At 49.5% G+C, this 18,578-nt stretch overlaps 1 protein-coding gene and 1 long non-coding RNA gene across 4 annotated transcripts in view; one reads left to right on the forward strand and one right to left on the reverse strand.

Annotated features, from left to right (window-relative positions):
- Window positions 1-6,193: 6,193 nt before the first annotated feature.
- LOC143817026 (uncharacterized) lies at window positions 6,194-11,332 on the reverse strand. The gene is made up of 3 exons (XR_013224044.1): window positions 11,123-11,332; window positions 7,038-7,333; window positions 6,194-6,899 (listed from the first exon to the last, which is right to left on the reverse strand). It is a non-coding gene; the product is annotated as an uncharacterized LOC143817026 (long non-coding RNA).
- A 73-nt stretch (window positions 11,333-11,405) lies between these two features.
- The window catches only part of FNDC3A (fibronectin type III domain containing 3A), a 381,088-nt gene continuing 373,915 nt past the window's right edge, over window positions 11,406-18,578 (forward strand). For 2 of the 3 annotated variants that reach the window (XM_077298074.1, XM_077298077.1), the window contains exon 1: window positions 11,438-11,744. The gene's annotated coding sequence lies outside the window, so the exon portion shown is untranslated. Of the gene's footprint in view, window positions 11,745-18,578 lie in introns of all 3 variants that reach the window. The other variant, XM_077298073.1, reaches the window with a different exon arrangement.

An 18,578-nucleotide genomic window follows, 5' to 3' on the forward strand; every position in this document is an offset into this window, starting at 1 on the left:
ATAATTCCACGTGTTAATTCATAGTTTTGATTCCTTCAGTGTGAATGTACAATTTTCATAGTCATTAAAATACATAAAAATCTTTAAATGAGAAGGTGTGTCCAAACTTTTGGTCTGTAGTGTATCTCTTTAGATTTTATATATACCTTTACTGTGTGTATATATCTATTCTATTGTAACCTGTCAGTGTGATTTTACAGTACACTGCACCTGAATTGTCGGCCTTTCAAAGGACACAGTTGCATATTTCTCGCAAGTCACACTGATGGCCCGTGTGGTACGAGTTTTTCTTGCAAAAATAGACTTTCATTGGCGAGTCTCGGCTGATATACGGTGCAAATCACAGCATACTGCAATTTCACTCGCACATATAATACGGTCGTGAAAAAAAAAAAGTGATGGGAGATTAACATTGGTCTGAGTGCTATGCGATTTTTTTCACGCATAGCACTCGTCCGTATTCCTCTCTAGTGTGACTCCGGCCTTAAAGGGAAAATAATTCAAAATTTATATTTTTTAAAATTTGTAAAATTTCTGATTTTTTACAAAATAAAGCAAAACATATCAACCCAAGTTTACCATTTTCATAAAGTCTAATATGTCACGAAAAAACATTTTAATCTTAAAATCAATGGGATGTTGAAGCATTCCAGAGTTATTACTACTGTATATAAAGTGACACTGGTCTGATTTTAAAAAAGTGGCCCCGCCGCTAAGGGGCTAAGAGCTTGTACAAGTGAACATTGTTTCAAAAGTGGTTTACCTGTGTCAGGCAGGTTTCACACCAGCGTTCAGCAGCCTTCTTCCTCCGTTAAGCCCCGCCCACTGCTGCACCTCTTCCTTCAGCTCCGCCTAAGTCTGCATGCATCCCCTATCTTTAACATTGGGTACGCAGGCATGCCTCATTTTAAAGATGCGCTGAACTGCGTCGAATGCAAAATGTTGCATTTTATTGCGGTCGGCGCAGCGTTAAAACAACGCATGGGGAGGCATCCGCTTGGCCTGCGTACCCAATATTAAAGATAGGGTATGCAGGACGCATGCAGACATAGGCGGAACTGAATGAAGAGTTGTGTCAGTGAGCGGGGCTTAGGCTACTTTCACACTAGTCCGTCAGTACGGGCCGTCGCAAACAGTCGGCCCGACGGACAGTGTGTTTTATATAGAACGTGGGCAGCGGAAGCAGTTTTACAACGCATCCGTGGCCCATTGTGAGTTCCGGGGAGGAGGGGGCGGAGTTTCGGCCGCGCATGCACGGTCGAAAATGGCGGACTCGACGCACAAAAAAAGTTACATGGAACTTTTTTTGTGCCGACGGTCCGCCAAAACACGACGCATCCGTCGCACGAGGGATGCGACGTGTGGCAATCCGTCCCAATGCGTCGCTAATGAAAGTCTATGGAGAAAAAACGCATCATGCAGGCAACTTTGCAGGATGCGTTTTTTCTCCAAAACGACGCATTGAGACGTGCGTCACACGACGCTAGTGTGAAAGTAGCCTTAACGGAGGAAGAAGGCTGCCATCCGCAGCCCTGCCGAACGCTGGTGTGAAACCAGCCTAAAGGTACCGTCACACTCAGCAACGCTGCAGCGATATAGACAACGAGCCGATCGCTGTTTAGGTCACTGTAGAGACGTCAAACACAGCAACTCCACAACGATGCAGGAGCGATCCAGTGACGTAACGGCGACTCACTTATCGTTCTCACAGCTCGTTAGCTCCATGTAAAACATTGCTGACATCGTTGCTTTTGCTGTCAAACACGACGATACACGCCGATCTGACGACCAAATAAAGTTCTGGACTTCTAGCTCCGACCAGCGATATCACAGCGGGATCCAGATCGCTGCTGCGTGTCAAACACAACGAGATCGCTATCCAGGACGCTGCAACGTCACGGATCGTTGTCGTTCTCGTTGTAAAGTTGCTGAGTGTGAAGGTACCTTAAGGCTGTTATTATAACACTTTACATGTGTTACACAGATACATCATGGGCTTGTCCTGCCTTGCGCATGAAATGAAAGGCTAAAATACAATGTGGAGACTTAACCCCTTCACCCCCAAGGGTGGTTTGCACGTTAATGACCAGGCCAATTTTTACAATTCTGACCACTGTCCCTTTATGAGGTTATAACTCTGGAACGCTTCAACGGATCTTGGCGATTCTGACAATGTTTTCTCGTGACATATTGTACTTCATGATAGTGGTAAAATTTCTTTGATATTACCTGCGTTTATTTGAAAAAAAAATGGAAATTTGGCGAAAATTTTGAAAGTTTTGCAATTTTCCAACTTTGAATTTTTATGCCCTTAAATCACAGAGATATGTCACACAAAATACTTAATAAGTAACATTTCCCACATGTCTACTTTACATCAGCACAATTTTGGAACCAAAATTTTTTTTTGTTAGGGAGTTATAAGGGTTAAAAGTTGACCAGCAATTTCTCATTTTTACAACACCATTTTTTTTTTAGGGACCACATCTCATTTGAAGTCATTTTGAGGGGTCTATATGATAGAAAATACCCAAGTGTGACACCATTCTAAAAACTGCACCCCTCAAGGTGCTCAAAACCATATTCAAGAAGTTTATTAACCCTTCTGGTGCTTCACAGGAATTTTTGGAATGTTTAAATAAAAATGAACATTTAACTTTTTTTCACAAAAAATTTACTTCAGCTCCAATTTGTTTTATTTTACCAAGGGTAACAGGAGAAAATGGACCCCAAAAGTTGTTGTACAATTTGTCCTGAGTACGCCGATACCCCATATGTGGGGGTAAACCACTGTTTGTGCGCATGACCGAGCTCGGAAGCGAAGGAGCGCCATTTGACTTTTCAATGCAAAATTGACTGGAATTGAGATGGGACGCCATGTTGCGTTTGGGGAGCCCCTGATGTGCCTAAACATTGAAACCCCCCACAAGTGACACCATTTTGGAAAGTAGACCCCCTAAGGAACTTATCTAGAGGTGTGGTGAGCACTTTGACCCACCAAGTGCTTCACAGAAGTTTATAATGCAGAACCGTAAAAATAAAAAATCATATTTTTTCACAAAAATTATCTTTTCACCCCCAATTTTTTATTTTCCCAAGGGTAAGAGAAGAAATTGGACCCCAAAAGTTGTTGTACAATTTGTCCTGAGTACGCTGATACCCCATATGTGGGGGTAAACCACTGTTTGGGCGCATGGGAGAGCTCGGAAGGGAAGTAGCACCGTTTGACTTTTCAATGCAAAATTGACAGGAATTGAGATGGGACGCCATGTTGCGTTTGGAGAGCCACTGATGTGCCTAAACATTGAAACCCCCCACCAGTGACACCATTTTGTAAAGTAGACCCCCTAAGGAACTTATCTAGATGTGTTTTGAGCGCTTTGACCCACCAAGGGCTTCACAGAAGTTAATAACGCAGAGCCGTAAAAATAAAACAAACATTTTTTCCCACAAAAATTATTTTTTTAGCCCCCAGTTTTGTATTTTCCCGAGGGTAGCAGGAGAAATTGGACCCCAAAATTTGTTGTCCAAGTTGTCCTGAGTGCGATGATACACCATATGTGGGGAGAACCACTGTTTGGGCGCATGGGAGGGCTCGGAAAGGAAGGAGTGCCATTTGGAATGCAGGCTTAGATGGAATGGTCTGCAGGCGTCACATTGCGTTTGCAGAGCCCCTAATGTACCTAAACAGTAGAAACCCCCCACAAGTGACACCATGTTGGAAAGTAGACCCCCTAAGGAACTTATCTAGATGTGTGGTGAGCGCTTTAACCCACCAAGGGCTTCACAGAAGTTTATAATGCAGAGCCGTAAAAATAAAACTAAAATTTTTTCCCACAAAAATTATTTTTCAGCCCCCAGTTTTGTTTTTTCCCGAGGGTAACAGGAGAAATTGGACCCCAAAAGTTGTTGTCCAATTTGTCCTGAGTGCGCTGATACCCCATATGTGGGGGGGAACCACCGTTTGGACGCATGGAAGGGCTCGGAAGTGAAGGAGCGCCATTTGGAATGCAGACTTAGATGGAATGGTCTGCAGGCGTCACATTGCGTTTGCAGAGCCCCTAATGTACCTAAACAGTAGAAGCCCCGCACAAGTGACACCATGTTGGAAAGTAGACCCCCTAAGGAACTTATCTAGATGTGTTGTAAGAACTTTGAACCCCCAAGTGTTTCACTACAGTTTATAACGCAGAGCCGTGAAAATAAAAAATATTTTTTTTTTCCCACAAAAATTATTTTTTAGCCCCCAGTTTTGTATTTTCCCAGGGGTAACAGGAGAAATTGGACCCCAAAGGTTGTTGTCCTATTTGTCCCGAGTACGCTGCTACCCCATATGTTGGGGTAAACCCCTGTTTTGGCACACGGGAAAGCTCGGAAGGGAAGGAGCACTGTTTTACTTTTTCAACGCAGAATTGGCTGGAATTGAGATCGGACGCCATGTCGCGTTTGGAGAGCCCCTGATGTGCCGAAACAGTGGAAACCCCCCAATTATAACTGAAACCCTAATCCAAACACACCCCTAACCCTAATCCCAACAGTAACCCTAACCACACCTCTAACCCTGACACACCCCTAACCCTAATCCCAACCCTATTCCCAACCGTAAATGTAATCTAAACCCTAACCGTAACTTTAGCCCCAACCCTAACCCTAACTTTAGCCCCAACCCTAACTGTAGCCTTAACCCTAGCTCCAACCCTAGCCCTAATGGGAAAATGGAAATAAATACATTTTTTTTTTTCCCTAACTAAGGGGGTGATGAAGGGGGGTTTGATTTACTTTTTTAGCGAGTTTTTTAGCGGATTTTTATGATTGGCAGCCGTCACACACTGAAAGACGCTTTTCATTGCAAAAAATATTTTTTGCGTCACCACATTTTGAGAGCTATAAATTTTCCATATTTTGGTCCACAGAGTCATGTGAGGTCTTGTTTTTTGCGGGACGAGTTGACGTTTTTATTGGTAACATTTTCGGACATGTGACAGTTTTTGATCGCTTTTTATTCCGATTTTTGTGAGGCAGAATGACCAAAAACCAGCTATTCATGAATTTCTTTTGGGGGAGGCGTTTATACCGTTCCGCGTTTGGTAAAATTGATAAGCAGTTTTATGCTTCGGGTCAGTACGATTACAGTGATACCTCATTTATATTATTTTTTTATGTTTTGGCGCTTTTATAGGATAAAAACTATTTTATGGAAAAAATAATTATTTTTGCATCGCTTTATTCTCAGGACTATAACTTTCATTTTTTTGCTGATGATGCTGTATGGCGGCTCGTTATTTGCGGGACAAGATGACGCTTTCAGCGGTGCCATGGTTATTTATATCTGTCTTTTTGATCGCGTGTTATTCCACTTTTTGTTCGGCGGTATGATAATAAAGCGTTGTTTTTTGCCTCGTTTTTTTTTTTGTTTTTTTCTTACGGTGTTTACTGAAGGGGTTAACTAGTGGGCCAGTTTTATAGGTCGGGTCGTTACGGACGCGGCGATACTAAATACGTGTACTTTTATTGTTTTTTTTTATTTTATTTAGATAAAGAAATGTATTTATGGGAATAATATATTTTTTTTTTTTTTACACATTTGGAAATTTTTTTTTTTACTTTGCCCCATGGGGGGACAATACAGATCGGTGATCTGCCAGTTTGCATAGCACTCTGACAGATCACCGATCTGAGAGAAGTGCAGGCTGCTTCACAGTGCCTGCTCTGAGCAGGCTTCTGTGAAGCCACCTCCCTCCCTGCAGGACCCGGATCCGCGGCCATCTTGGATCCGGGTCTGTAGCAGGCAGGGAGGGAGGTAAGACCCTCGCAGCAACGCGATCACATCGCGTTGCTGCGGGGGGCTCAGGGAAGCCCGCAGGGAGCCCCCTCCCTGCGCGATGCTTCCCTGCACCGCCGGCACATCGCGATCATGTTTGATCACGGTGTGCCGGGGGTTAATGTGCCGGGAGCGGTCCGTGACCGCTCCTGGCACATAGTGCCAGATGTCAGCTGCGATAGGCAGCTGACACCCGGCCGCGCTCCCCCCGTGAGCGCCGCCGATCGCGCTGGACGTACTATCCCATCCGTGGTCATGTGGGCCCACCCCACCTCGACGGGATAGTACGTCCGATGTCAGGAAGGGGTTAATCAGAGCAATGTTTTATTTACATTCAGAACTGGTTTAAGAGGAACAAATTACTATTTCCCACAGAAATCTCAGACTCTTACTTATAGAAATACTGGATAAATATTTTAACATTAGATATAGAAACATTTCTAATTTTATAAAACTGCATTTTTTAGCATTGAATAACTTTATGCCTTTGCTTGTTTCATTTTATGCATTTCTAAAGTATTGTAAAACTGTAATATGCTGTTGGTGCATGCGGGCCGGACTGTCGGTTTGGTATGTGGCTCCGCCCCCCCCCCCCCCCAGGCCTGCCTCCGGTGTCTGAGGTTTCGGTGTCCCAGACCAGAGATCATAATACAGGCCTTGAATTGTGAAGGACACGGCAGCCGACCCTGAGAAACATCCAAGGTGGGAAAGCCCCATCATGTCGAAGGGAGTCTGCTAGATCCAGGCCTAGCAGACCAGTGCTGGTGGGTTCATGGATGCCAGGAGGGGGCTGGCCTAAAGGAAGGTCTCGTCTTTTCCTGGCGGGTCGGAGAGTTGTCCCGTCGTTTTTTTGGACAGAACATTTCCAAAACAACCAAAATTGAACTGCAGATCTCTTGGGAGGCAGACTTTAGTCCTCTGTTGCAGAAGCGAAGTACTCTTAAACTGATAGGCGCAGAGTAGGACGCACTAGAAAGTTGGCGTGCATGATTGTTCAGGGCACTGGCGGTGTGGACCGGCCACCAGAGAAGGCCTAGACCGAAGCCTGGATATTTTAAGAGCAGGGTCACAGGAGCCTCTGGAAAACATGGAGGCTGCATGAATAGGAAGGTTTCACAAGGAGATGTCCATATTGCTCAAGGGCAAACTAGGACATATTTGTCCTGTCCTTTCCATTTTTTTTTTTTTAAAGTCCTCACTGCCTGGTAGGATATACCTGTCCTGAAGATCACACATCATTCTTCGCAGACCGATGATGAAGATGGGCATGGAATAACCTGGACGCCGACCTTTCGGCGGCTGGCACATAACGGATTCGTCTTCCCTCCCTACTCTATCTGGCTCTAGGGGGGCGAGAGGGTAGGGGGATTCGTGGCATGGTCCGTCCTCTGGGGAACCACAAACAATCTTGATGTGGTAGGGCCTTGCCTCGTAGACCACAGATGATACGGTAGTGACAATTCTAGGTGGGAGATTAGAGTGACAATTCCACTGTCGCCTCGAAAGCCGTATCTGGAAAAAAAAAAAAAAATAAATAAAAAAAATAGAAAAAGGAAAATAGTTAATAAAAAAACAAACAAAACCCAAGTCAGAAACTGGGCTGGGTGGTCCAGACCCATGTCTGCCTCCTACTGACATTAAGCTAAAAAGGATTAGCTTTGTGCCAGTTGGTGGTGTAGCCTACTCTACAGGGAAATACCTACATTTTTTTTTTGCATAGCATAAGCAGCATACACTCATATTTTTTTTATGTACCCCAATGAAGCATTAGCCCCCCCCCCCCCCCCCCCCATCAACTAAATGGCCACACAGCATAACCTCGCTCCCCCAGTCAGAAACCTCCACCTCACATTAACCAGCGGGCCACACAGGATAAATCCAAAGCCCACCAGACATTCCCTCCCCTCAAGCGTAAATCCAAATATGACGCCCCCTGCCCCAACCATAAATCCCATCAGAGACCCCCCCCAATCGAACGCCACCCCAGCTTAAACTCTCATCGGACGTCCAACCCCCACAAACCCCCATTGGACGTCCAACCCCCACAAACCCCCATTGGATGTCCAACCCCCACCGGACGCGGAACCCCCCACCCAGCACAAACCCCCAGATGCAGACCCCCCCACCCAGCACAAACCCCCATCAGACGTGGACCCCCCCACCCAGCAAACACCCCCTTCGGACGTCCAACCCCCACAAACCCCCATCGGACGTCCAACCCCCCCACCCAGCACACACCCCCTTCGATGTCCACCCCCCACCCAGCTTAAACCCTCTTCAGCCCCCCCAAACCAAACCCATAAGCAGGTCGCCCCCCAATAAAAGGGATCCCCCAGTAAGCAGCAGGTCACCCCCCCAATAAAAGGGTTCCATCCGTAAGCGGCAGGTCATCCCCAAATCCCACCACGGGATCCCCCCCAATAGCCAGCAGCATGTCACCTCCCCACATTCCACGACAAGCAGGCCGCCTCCCCACATTCCACGACAAGCAGGTCGCCTCCCCACATTCCACGACAAGCAGGTCGCCTCCCCACATTCCACGACAAGCAGGTCGCCTCCCCACATTCCACGACAAGCAGGTCGCCTCCCCACATTCCACGACAAGCAGGTCGCACCCCACAAGCAGGTCACCCCCACATCCCACCACAGGGGTCCCCCAATAGCTTGCAGCAGGTCTCCCCCCACATCCACCACAAGGGTCACCCCAATAGACAGCAGGTCACGCCCTCCCAAAACCCGACCACAAGTATGTCGCCCTCAAACCCCACCACAGGGGTCCCCCACAAAAGCCAGCAGCAGCAGAGCCCCCCCAAATCCCACAGCAGGGGTCCCCCACAATAGCCAGCAGCAGCGGAGCCCCCCAAAATCCCACAGCAGGGGTCCCCCACAATAGCCAGCAGCAGCGGAGCCCCCCAAAATCCCACCGAAGGGGTCCCCCACAATAGCCAGAAGCAGCGGAGCCCCCCAAAATCCCACCGCAGGGTTCCCCCACAACAGCCAGCTGCAGCGGTCCCACCGCAGGGGTCCCCCACAATAGCCAGCAGCAGGCCCCCCAAAATCCCACCACAGCGGTCCCCCACAATAGCCAGCATCAGGTGCCCCCCCAAATCCCACCACAGGGGACCCCCACAATAGCCAGCAGCAGGTGCCCCCCCCCAAATCCCACCACAGGGGTCCCCCACAACAGCCAGTAGCAGCCCCCACCAGAATTCCACCACAGGGGTCCCCCACAGCCAGCTACAGCAGTCCCCCCAAAATCTCACCACAGGGGTCCCCCACAACAGCCAGCTACAGCAGTCCCCCCAAAAATCCCACCACAGGGGTCCCCCACAACAGCAGGTCCCCCAAATCACACCACAAGGGTCCCCCTCATAGCCAGCAGCAGAGGAGCCCCCCCAAATCCCACCGCAGGGGTCCCCCACAATAGCCAGCAGCAGCGGAGCCCCCCAAATCCCACCGCAGGGGTCCCCCACAATAGCCAGCAGCATCGGAGCCCCCCCAAATCCCACCGCAGGGGTCCCCCACAATAGCCAGCAGCATCGGAGCCCCCCAAATCCCACCGCAGGGGTCCCCCACAATAGCCAGCAGCAGCGGAGCCCCCCAAATCCCACCGCAGGGGTCCCCCACAATAGCCAGCAGCAGCGGAGCCCCCCAAAATCCCACCGCAGGGGTCTCCCACAATAGCCAGCAGCAGCAGAGCCCCCCAAAATCCCACCGCAGGGGTCTCCCACAATAGCCAGCAGCAGCAGAGCCCCCCAAAATCCCACCGCAGGGGTCCTCCACAATAGCCAGCAGCAGCAGGCCCCCCAAAATCCCACCACAGCGGTCCCCCACAATAGCCAGCATCAGGTGCCCCCCCAAATCCCACCACAGGGGACCCCCACAATAGCCAGCAGCAGGTGCCCCCCCAAATCCCACCACAGGGGACCCCCACAATAGCCAGCAGCAGGTGCCCCCCCAAATCCCACCACAGGGGTCCCCCACAACAGCCAGTAGCAGCCCCCACCAGAATTCCACCACAGGGGTTCCGCCCCAAAATCCCACCACAGGAGTCCCCCACAACAGCCAGCTACAGCAGTCCCCCCAAAAATCCCACCACAGGGGTCCCCCACAACAGCAAGTCCCCCAAATCACACCACAAGGGTCCCCCTCAATAGCCAGCAGCAGCGGAGCCCCCCCAAATCCCACCGCAGGGGTCCCCCACAATAGCCAGCAGCAGCGGAGCCCCCCAAATCCCACCGCAGGGGTCCCCCACAATAGCCAGCAGCAGCGGAGCCCCCCAAATCCCACCGCAGGGGTCCCCCACAATAGCCAGCAGCAGCGGAGCCCCCCAAATCCCACCGCAGGGGTCCCCCACAATAGCCAGCAGCAGCGGAGCCCCCCAAATCCCACCGCAGGGGTCCCCCACAATAGCCAGCAGCAGCGGAGCCCCCCAAATCCCACCGCAGGGGTCCCCCACAATAGCCAGCAGCAGCGGAGCCCCCCAAAATCCCACCGCAGGGGTCTCCCACAATAGCCAGCAGCAGCGGAGCCCCCAAAATCCCACCACAGCGGTCCCCACAATAGCCAGCATCAGGTGCCCCCCCAAATCCCACCGCAGGGGTCCCCCACAATAGCCAGCAGCAGCGGAGCCCCCCAAAATCCCACCGCAGGGGTCCCCCACAATAGCCAGCAGCAGCGGAGCCCCCCCAAAATCCCACCGCAGGGGTCCCCCACAATAGCCAGCAGCAGCGGAGCCCCCCCAAAATCCCACCGCAGGGGTCCCCCACAATAGCCAGCAGCAGCGGAGCCCCCCCAAAATCCCACCGCAGGGGTCCCCCACAATAGCCAGCAGCAGCGGAGCCCCCCAAAATCCCACCGCAGCGGTCCCCCACAATAGCCAGCAGCAGCGGAGCCCCCCAAAATCCCACTGCAGGGGTCTCCCCCAATAGCCAGCAGCAGCGGAGCCCCCCAAAATCCCACCACAGCGGTCCCCACAATAGCCAGCATCAGGTGCCCCCCCAAATCCCACCACAGGGGACCCCCACACTAGCCAGCAGCAGGTGCCCCCCCCAAATCCCACCACAGGGGTCCCCCACAACAGCCAGCTACAGCAGTCCCCCCAAAAATCCCACCACAGGGGTCCCCCACAACAGCAGGTCCCCCAAATCACACCACAAGGGTCCCCCTCAATAGCCAGCAGCAGCGGAGCCCCCCAAAATCCCACCGCAGGTCGCTCCCCACACAGACAAGTCGACCACAACAGGGCCTCCCCCCAATAACGATCAGCAAGTAGCATTTTTTCACCCTGAAACCACTGACCTCCGTGGCGTCCACAAGCTGTCATGCTGCTTTCCTTTGCCGCCTTGGTAAAAAGAGAACACGCCCCCTCCCGATAGGACACGCCCCCGGAAATGACGTCACACCTGGAAGGAGCCCATACACTCTAGCATTTACCGATTCATCAGACAGTTGTATCATGTGACGGTGCATAGACAGCTCCTGCGAGCAGCAGCACAGTCAGCGCACTCAGGACCACTGGCGCCTGTCTCCTAGCAACTAAAATCGCTGTCAAAAGGTCACTGGGCTGAAAAGAGGGAGGGGGACGACCAAGCCACGCCCAGTCTGTTCTGCTGGGCCTTACGCAGCGTCAGGGGGAACCTCTGCGTCCTGCGCCGTGACGTCACGGGATCTCCTAGAAGCTGTGAAGTGCGCTGTGCTGTGTGTGCGCCGCCTCCCTCCTGACTGGCTCTAGTCTCCATGACCCGCAGTGGATGAGTGCGACACAAGCCGCGGTGACCGAGCGCAGCGGTGACCGGACGCAGCGGCTTCTACTCTGCTGCCCGGAGCTTTCACAGGTGGAGAGGGATGGAGTTGAGGGAGAGACGAGACTAGGAGTGCAGGCAGAGGTGCGGGAGCTGTCAGCGGAGCCAGGGACAGCACGGTGAGTGCACGGGGGCTGTATCTGTACACTGACAGCTCGGCATACAGTGTGTAACGTGCCGGTGTGGGGGGGATACGGTGTATAATGTGCAGGTGTGGGGGGGGGATACGGTGTATAATGTGCCGGCGTGGGGGGGATACGGTGTATAATGTGCAGGTGTGGGGGGATACGGTGTGTAATGTGCAGGCATGGGGGGGATACGGTGTATAATGTGCAGGCGTGGGGGGGATACGGTGTATAATGTGCAGGCGTGGGGGGGATACGGTGTATAATGTGCAGGCGTGGGGGGATACGGTGTATAATGTGCCGGTGTGGGGGGATACGGTGTGTAATGTGCCGGCGTGGGGGGGATACGGTGTATAATGTGCAGGCGTGGGGGGATACGGTGTATAATGTGCCGGTGTGGGGGGATACGGTGTATAATGTGCAGGCGTGGGGGGGATACGGTGTATAATGTGCAGGCGTGGGGGGGATACGGTGTATAATGTGCAGGCGTGGGGGGGATACGGTGTATAATGTGCAGGTGTGGGGGGATACGGTGTGTAATGTGCAGGCGTGGGGGGGATACGGTGTATAATGTGCAGGCGTGGGGGGGATACGGTGTATAATGTGCAGGCGTGGGGGGGATACGGTGTATAATGTGCAGGCGTGGGGGGGATACGGTGTATAATGTGCAGGCGTGGGGGGGATACGGTGTATAATGTGCAGGCGTGGGGGGGATACGGTGTATAATGTGCAGGCGTGGGGGGGATACGGTGTATAATGTGCAGGCGTGGGGGGGATACGGTGTATAATGTGCAGGCGTGGGGGGGATACGGTGTATAATGTGCAGGCGTGGGGGGGATACGGTGTATAATGTGCAGGCGTGGGGGGGATACGGTGTATAATGTGCCTGTGTGGGGGATACGGTGTATAATGTGCCTGTGTGGGGGATACGGTGTATAATGTGCCTGTGTGGGGGATACGGTGTATAATGTGCCTGTGTGGGGGATACGGTGTATAATGTGCCTGTGTGGGGGATACGGTGTATAATGTGCCTGTGTGGGGGATACGGTGTATAATGTGCCTGTGTGGGGGATACGGTGTATAATGTGCCTGTGTGGGGGATACGGTGTATAATGTGCCTGTGTGGGGGATACGGTGTATAATGTGCCTGTGTGGGGGGGGATACGGTGTATAATGTGCCTGTGTGGGGGGGATACGGTGTATAATGTGCCTGTGTGGGGGGGATACGGTGTATAACGTGCCTGTGTGGGGGGGATACGGTGTGTAACGTGCCGGCGTGCGGGGGATACGGTGTGTAACGTTCCGGTGTGCGGGGTGATCTAGCACGCTGTGGGCCGGTGGATGTGTTCTGCTCTCACCGCTCACTGTACACCGTGGGTAGTCCGGCTGTCAGTATCAGTTTTACCCCTGATATGGAGACTTCTCTTGTCGCTCTGTCAGGACTCTGTGTAAAGTTCACTGCTGATTTGTCTTATTTTCTGTTCTTTATCCACACATTGTGACCTCTTATTACCTACTGCACTATAATATAGAGCTAATGGGGCTACAGACCTGGGGGCTTCTGTTGTAGCTCACCTTTGTTAGTAAACATCACTCCTTTTTATTGTTTGTTCTTCCGTCCTATTTACATTGCTGCTGCCGTATCACATAATGATGGACTGATGCAGCAGTTTATATTTCGCAGCATGTCAATTCTTTGTACGGATTCTGCTGTGGTTTACACCTGCTCCATAATAGGATTCCGCAGGTGTAAAACTGCAGTGGAATCTGCACTAATTCTGCAATAAATCTGCAGTAATTCTGCAGGTAAAACGCAGTGCCTTTTACCTGCGGATTTCACAAATCCGCTGCGGAAAAATCCGCAGAGCTCCAAAATACATGTTAACATACCCTTACTGTTTGCAGCTCTGACAAAGTGACAGCTGTCAGTCACCTGGAAGGTTGCACACGTGACATCCAGGGTTGCAGTGGGTTCTGCTGTCTCTATTTGTAAAAAGTGACAACTATAATAAAATAAGAAATACAAAAATGAAATCAGACTCCATAGATACAAGGCCCTCCGATAGGATCACCCCGCCCGGCTGAGCAGACATGGACGGTGTGTATGAAAATAAATATGGAAAGCATCTCACATGTTTGTGGCTGCGCATGGCAGTGCTTGCAGTCAGATAATAACTACATTTCAGAGTAAGGCCTCATTCATACTTCTGTTGTTCTCACATACCAGTAAAACAGACCATTTGTTTTGGCCCAAGTGTGGTCTGTGTGTCATCTGCTTTTCTTGGAGAGAAAAAAAAAATTCTCCACCTTCTCCTATGTGATACTTCATGAAAATCGGACTGCACTTGGATGGCATCAGAGTCCGGTCTAAGACCTATAGACTTGCATTGCAGCTTTTGATCCAACCCTCGGATCAAAATCGTACGTCGGTCCACAAAAAACCACGGTCGGGTCATTCCATGGTAGCTTACATTACAACAAAATATAGTAACTTACGTTACAAAGATGATGGTAACTTACGTTACAGTAAGATTAATCCAATGGATAGTAACATTGTAACGTAAGTTACTATCAGCTTAGTAACGAAAGTTACTATACTGTGCAGTAACATAAGTTATCTATATTTCTTATAATAAAAACTGTTGCTTTTAACTTGAGAGGGTAAAATAATTTTTTTAAAGTTGCTGGGACTATGGTGTTTTAATACAATAAAAATAGTGCTTCTCCCCTGTTTACCAGAATAGAAAATTTGGCAGTCTCATGATATGGACAATTGCCTTTCCTTTTTTTGTAACATAAGTTACCAAGTAATAACACTGTATTTTGTATTTAACTTTATTGTTGAAAAATAAAACTGTGTTGAAATCTCTTGAGAAAAGTTTAATGTACAATATACATTCACTGCTTTATGTGCCTGCCTTCAAAGAACAGTCTGTAGCCAGTTTTTGGCTTGTGAATCTACTATATAATTGTCTAAGGGTCGCTTCCGTCTGTCTGTCCTTCTGTCGCGGATATTCATTGGTCGCAGCCTCTTGTCTGTCATGGAATCCAAGTCGCTGATTGGTCTCGCCAGCTGCCTGTCATGGCTGCCGCGACCAATCAGCGATGGCCACAGTCCGATTAGTCCCTCCCTACTCCCCTGCAGTCAGTGCCCGGCGCCCGATCCATACTCCCCGCAGTCACCGCTCACACAGGGTTAATGCTAGCGGTAACGGACCGCGTTATGCCGCGGGTAACTCACTTCGTTACCGCCGCTATTAACCCCGTGTCACCAAGTTTTTACTATTGATGCTGCCTATGCTGGGCAATATACTACGTGGCTATACTACATAGCTGGCCAATATACTACGTGGCTGGGCAATATACTACGTGGCTATACTACATAGCTGGCCAATATACTACGTGGCTGGGCAATATACTACGTGGCTCTGTGCTGTATACTACGTCACTGGGCAATATACTACGTGGGCTGTGCAGTATACTACGTGGGCTGTGCAGTATACTACGTGGGCTGTGCAGTATACTACGTGGGCTGTGCAGTATACTATGTGGGCTGTGCAGTATACTATGTGGGCTGTGCAGTATACTATGTGGGCTGTGCAGTATACTATGTGGGCTGTGCAGTATACTACGTGGGCTGTGCAGTATACTACGTGGGCTGTGCGGTATACTACGTGGGCTGTGCGGTATACTACGTGGGCTGTGCGGTATACTACGTGGGCTGTGCGGTATACTACGTGGGCTGTGCGGTATACTACGTGGGCTGTGCGGTATACTACGTGGACATGCATATTCTAGAATACCCGATGCGTTAGAATCGGGCCACCATCTAGTGTAATATAAGTTACCATGGAATGACCCGGTCGTGTAAATGGCCCCATAGACTATCACAGGCACATGGATAGGACTTATAGGTGAAAAATTGACGTCTGAATGAGCCCTCAAGAACATGAGTATTAATGGGAACAGGAGAGGAGAAAAAAGGATCCGTGGGCTGCATATAAATAGTATGCTTTTTATTTTATTTCATTAAAAAGGAAAATGTGTTGTCCAGACAGATTAAAAAGAATCCAACATTTTAACGCGTTTCTGGCTGTAGCCCTTAGTCGTAGAAAGTGTAACATATTAATTATAGTTATTATTATAATAATTATATTATATAACATGTTATTATAATATGTAACATATTCTATGACTAAGGGCTACGGCCAGAAACACGTTAAAATGTTGGATACTTTTTAATCTGTCTGGACAACACATTTTCCTTTTTAATTAAATCAAATAAAAAACAAACTCTATTTATATGCAGCCCATGGATGCTTTTTTTTTTCTAAATGTATCCGATGTTCAACGAACTTGGATCCTGGCTTCACTATTAAGAAGCAACCAACTATACATCACACTGTGAGGCTTATTTCCTCATTTCTATGTTTTTCTCTCCTTTGGATATTAATGGAAACCTGTCCTGTAGATATGGAGTTAATCTGCAGGTTAATAGCATTCTGAACCTGCCGGTGCTGGCACTGAGAGCCCCGCTGCCAGGAGAAAATGAACTTTATTCCTCCCGGCAACATTCTGATTTGTCATGGGGCCGGCGCTGGTTCAGTCACTGCTCTGCGTATAGAGGAATAAAGTTAATTTCCTCCTGGCAGTGGGGCTCTCAGGGTATGTTTCCACGTTCAGGAAACGCTGCGTGTTTGACGCTGCGCAGAGCTGCAGCGTCAAACACGCAGCGTCCAGATGCTACAGCATAGTGGAGGGGATTTTATCAAATCCCGTCTCCACTATGCGTGGTAACACGCACCCTGCGATTCCGGACATGAGGCGCGTCTTTAAAATCACAGCATGTCCGTTTACCATGTCCCCACACAGGGCTCTATGTGTGGGGTGCGATGATTCTGGATGTGTGCAATAAATACATCCGGCATCATCGTGTCACAGAAGGGGCGGAGCTTAGGGCGGAGCGGGTTTGCCGCACCGTCCAAACCGCCGGCCATCCTGAAGGTGGACACGTACCCTAAGTGTGAATGCCGGGCAGGTTCAGAACACTATTAATCTGCAGATTAACTCCATATCTGTAGGTTAATAGCGTGTTTTTTCATGTGACAGGTTCTCTTTAAAAAGTGAAAAGCCTTCCCTCATTGATTGAATTGCAGAATGACGTGAAGACTGACAGTAAGGCCTCTTTCACACTAGCGTCGTGCACTGCACGCCGCTATGCGTCGTTTTGCAGAAAAAACGCATCCTGCAAAATTGCTTGCAGGATGCGTTTTTTCTCCATAGACTTTTATTAGCGACGCAGTGCAACGCATTGCCACACGTCGCGACTGTTGCGTCGGACCGTCGCAACCAAAAAACGTTGCATGTAACGTTTTTTGGTGCGTCGTCTGCAGCATTTCCGACCGCGCATGCGCGGCCGGAACTCTGCCCCCGCCTCCCCGCACCTCACAATGGGGCAGCGGATGCGTTGAAAAACAGCATCCGCTGCCCCCGTTGTGCGGCGCTTCCACATTATGTGTCGGTGCGCCGCAACGTCGCATTGTGACGTGCAGTGCACGACGCTAATGTGAAAGTAGCCTAAGGCAGATCAGTGATCGAGAGGGAGCAATGATGAAATCTGTGTGTCGTAATCTAAAATTGTCATCCGGACCCTATTGAAGCCTCGTTGACAACTCGTATGTTCAGAGCAGATGTTTGTAGTTAATGTGTCTAACAACTGCTGAAAGTATTAAATACTCATTTATTTTTTTTTTGAGTTGGGGGGATTTCATTGTAACATCGGAGGGTGGTTTATCTTTAGTCTGTTTTACTTTACTGATAGTGTGTTTTATTATAAATCGTTGTGTTGACAAATATTTCCAGTCTTTTCTCTTGCATGTTCTGCTGCTGTCCTTCCCCTTTGTAGATGATTTTTCTTTTGAGGACTCTTTGCATCTCCTAGTATTCAGGTTGGGAAGGGGGGGAAGGATGCTACCACACAATTATCACAGAGCCGTTTCTATAGTGTCTGTCAGAGATGGAAATGAGTTTGTTGTATTTTTCATGCATATGCAACGCTCCTTGTATATGATCCTAAGCTGTATATCTGATATTGGCATCCCTCATGCTAATATTTAACTTTCAGTGTGACATATTGATAATGGATGAATTGTGTTGGGGGGGGGGGGGGGTTGGGGGGCATCTAGAGTAACTAAACTTTGTTTTCTAAAAAAAAAAATGTATGTTTTTGTTCATTTGATAACCAGCAGATGAATGAGGGTCCCTCACCAGTCACTCAAAACCCCCTAAAAGTGCAGCTCAGGAGATTGGCACGCACACACAGAGCAGCACACGGATTCAGTAGAGCGACACCGGGACCCTGTGCAAGAACAGTATACGGCTCTTTGCAGTCCAATAGCTCCTCATAACGCACTCCTTTTTGTGGCTGTAACAGAAGTTGCTTTAGAGGTGGACTTGGACCCCCTCACCTCTAAGACTGTTCCCACGATAAGGAAGTAGCAGAGCATTTTTGCTGCGTTCCTCTCACGCAGGTCAATCCGCATGTGTTGACTGAACATCCAATACATTTCTATTGCAGAGACTAGCGTATCCACAACAGATATTGACATGCTGCGGCTTGTAGACCTGCACCGCGGGTGAGTTTACACAGCGTTAAATAGAAGCATGGTGGGCATGGCATTTCTATAAATCCATCCACTGTGCTTGCAGTTTACTTGGGGTGTGCGTGTTATCTGGACCTAGCGAACCTTAAGGGTATGTGCACACGTTGTGGTTTTTACTGCGGATCCGCAGCGTTTTTGATGCTGCGGATCCGCAGCAGTTTTCCAT

This window comes from Ranitomeya variabilis, chromosome 3, assembly GCF_051348905.1.
Source record: "Ranitomeya variabilis isolate aRanVar5 chromosome 3, aRanVar5.hap1, whole genome shotgun sequence".
NCBI classification, from domain to species: Eukaryota; Metazoa; Chordata; class Amphibia; order Anura; family Dendrobatidae; genus Ranitomeya; species Ranitomeya variabilis.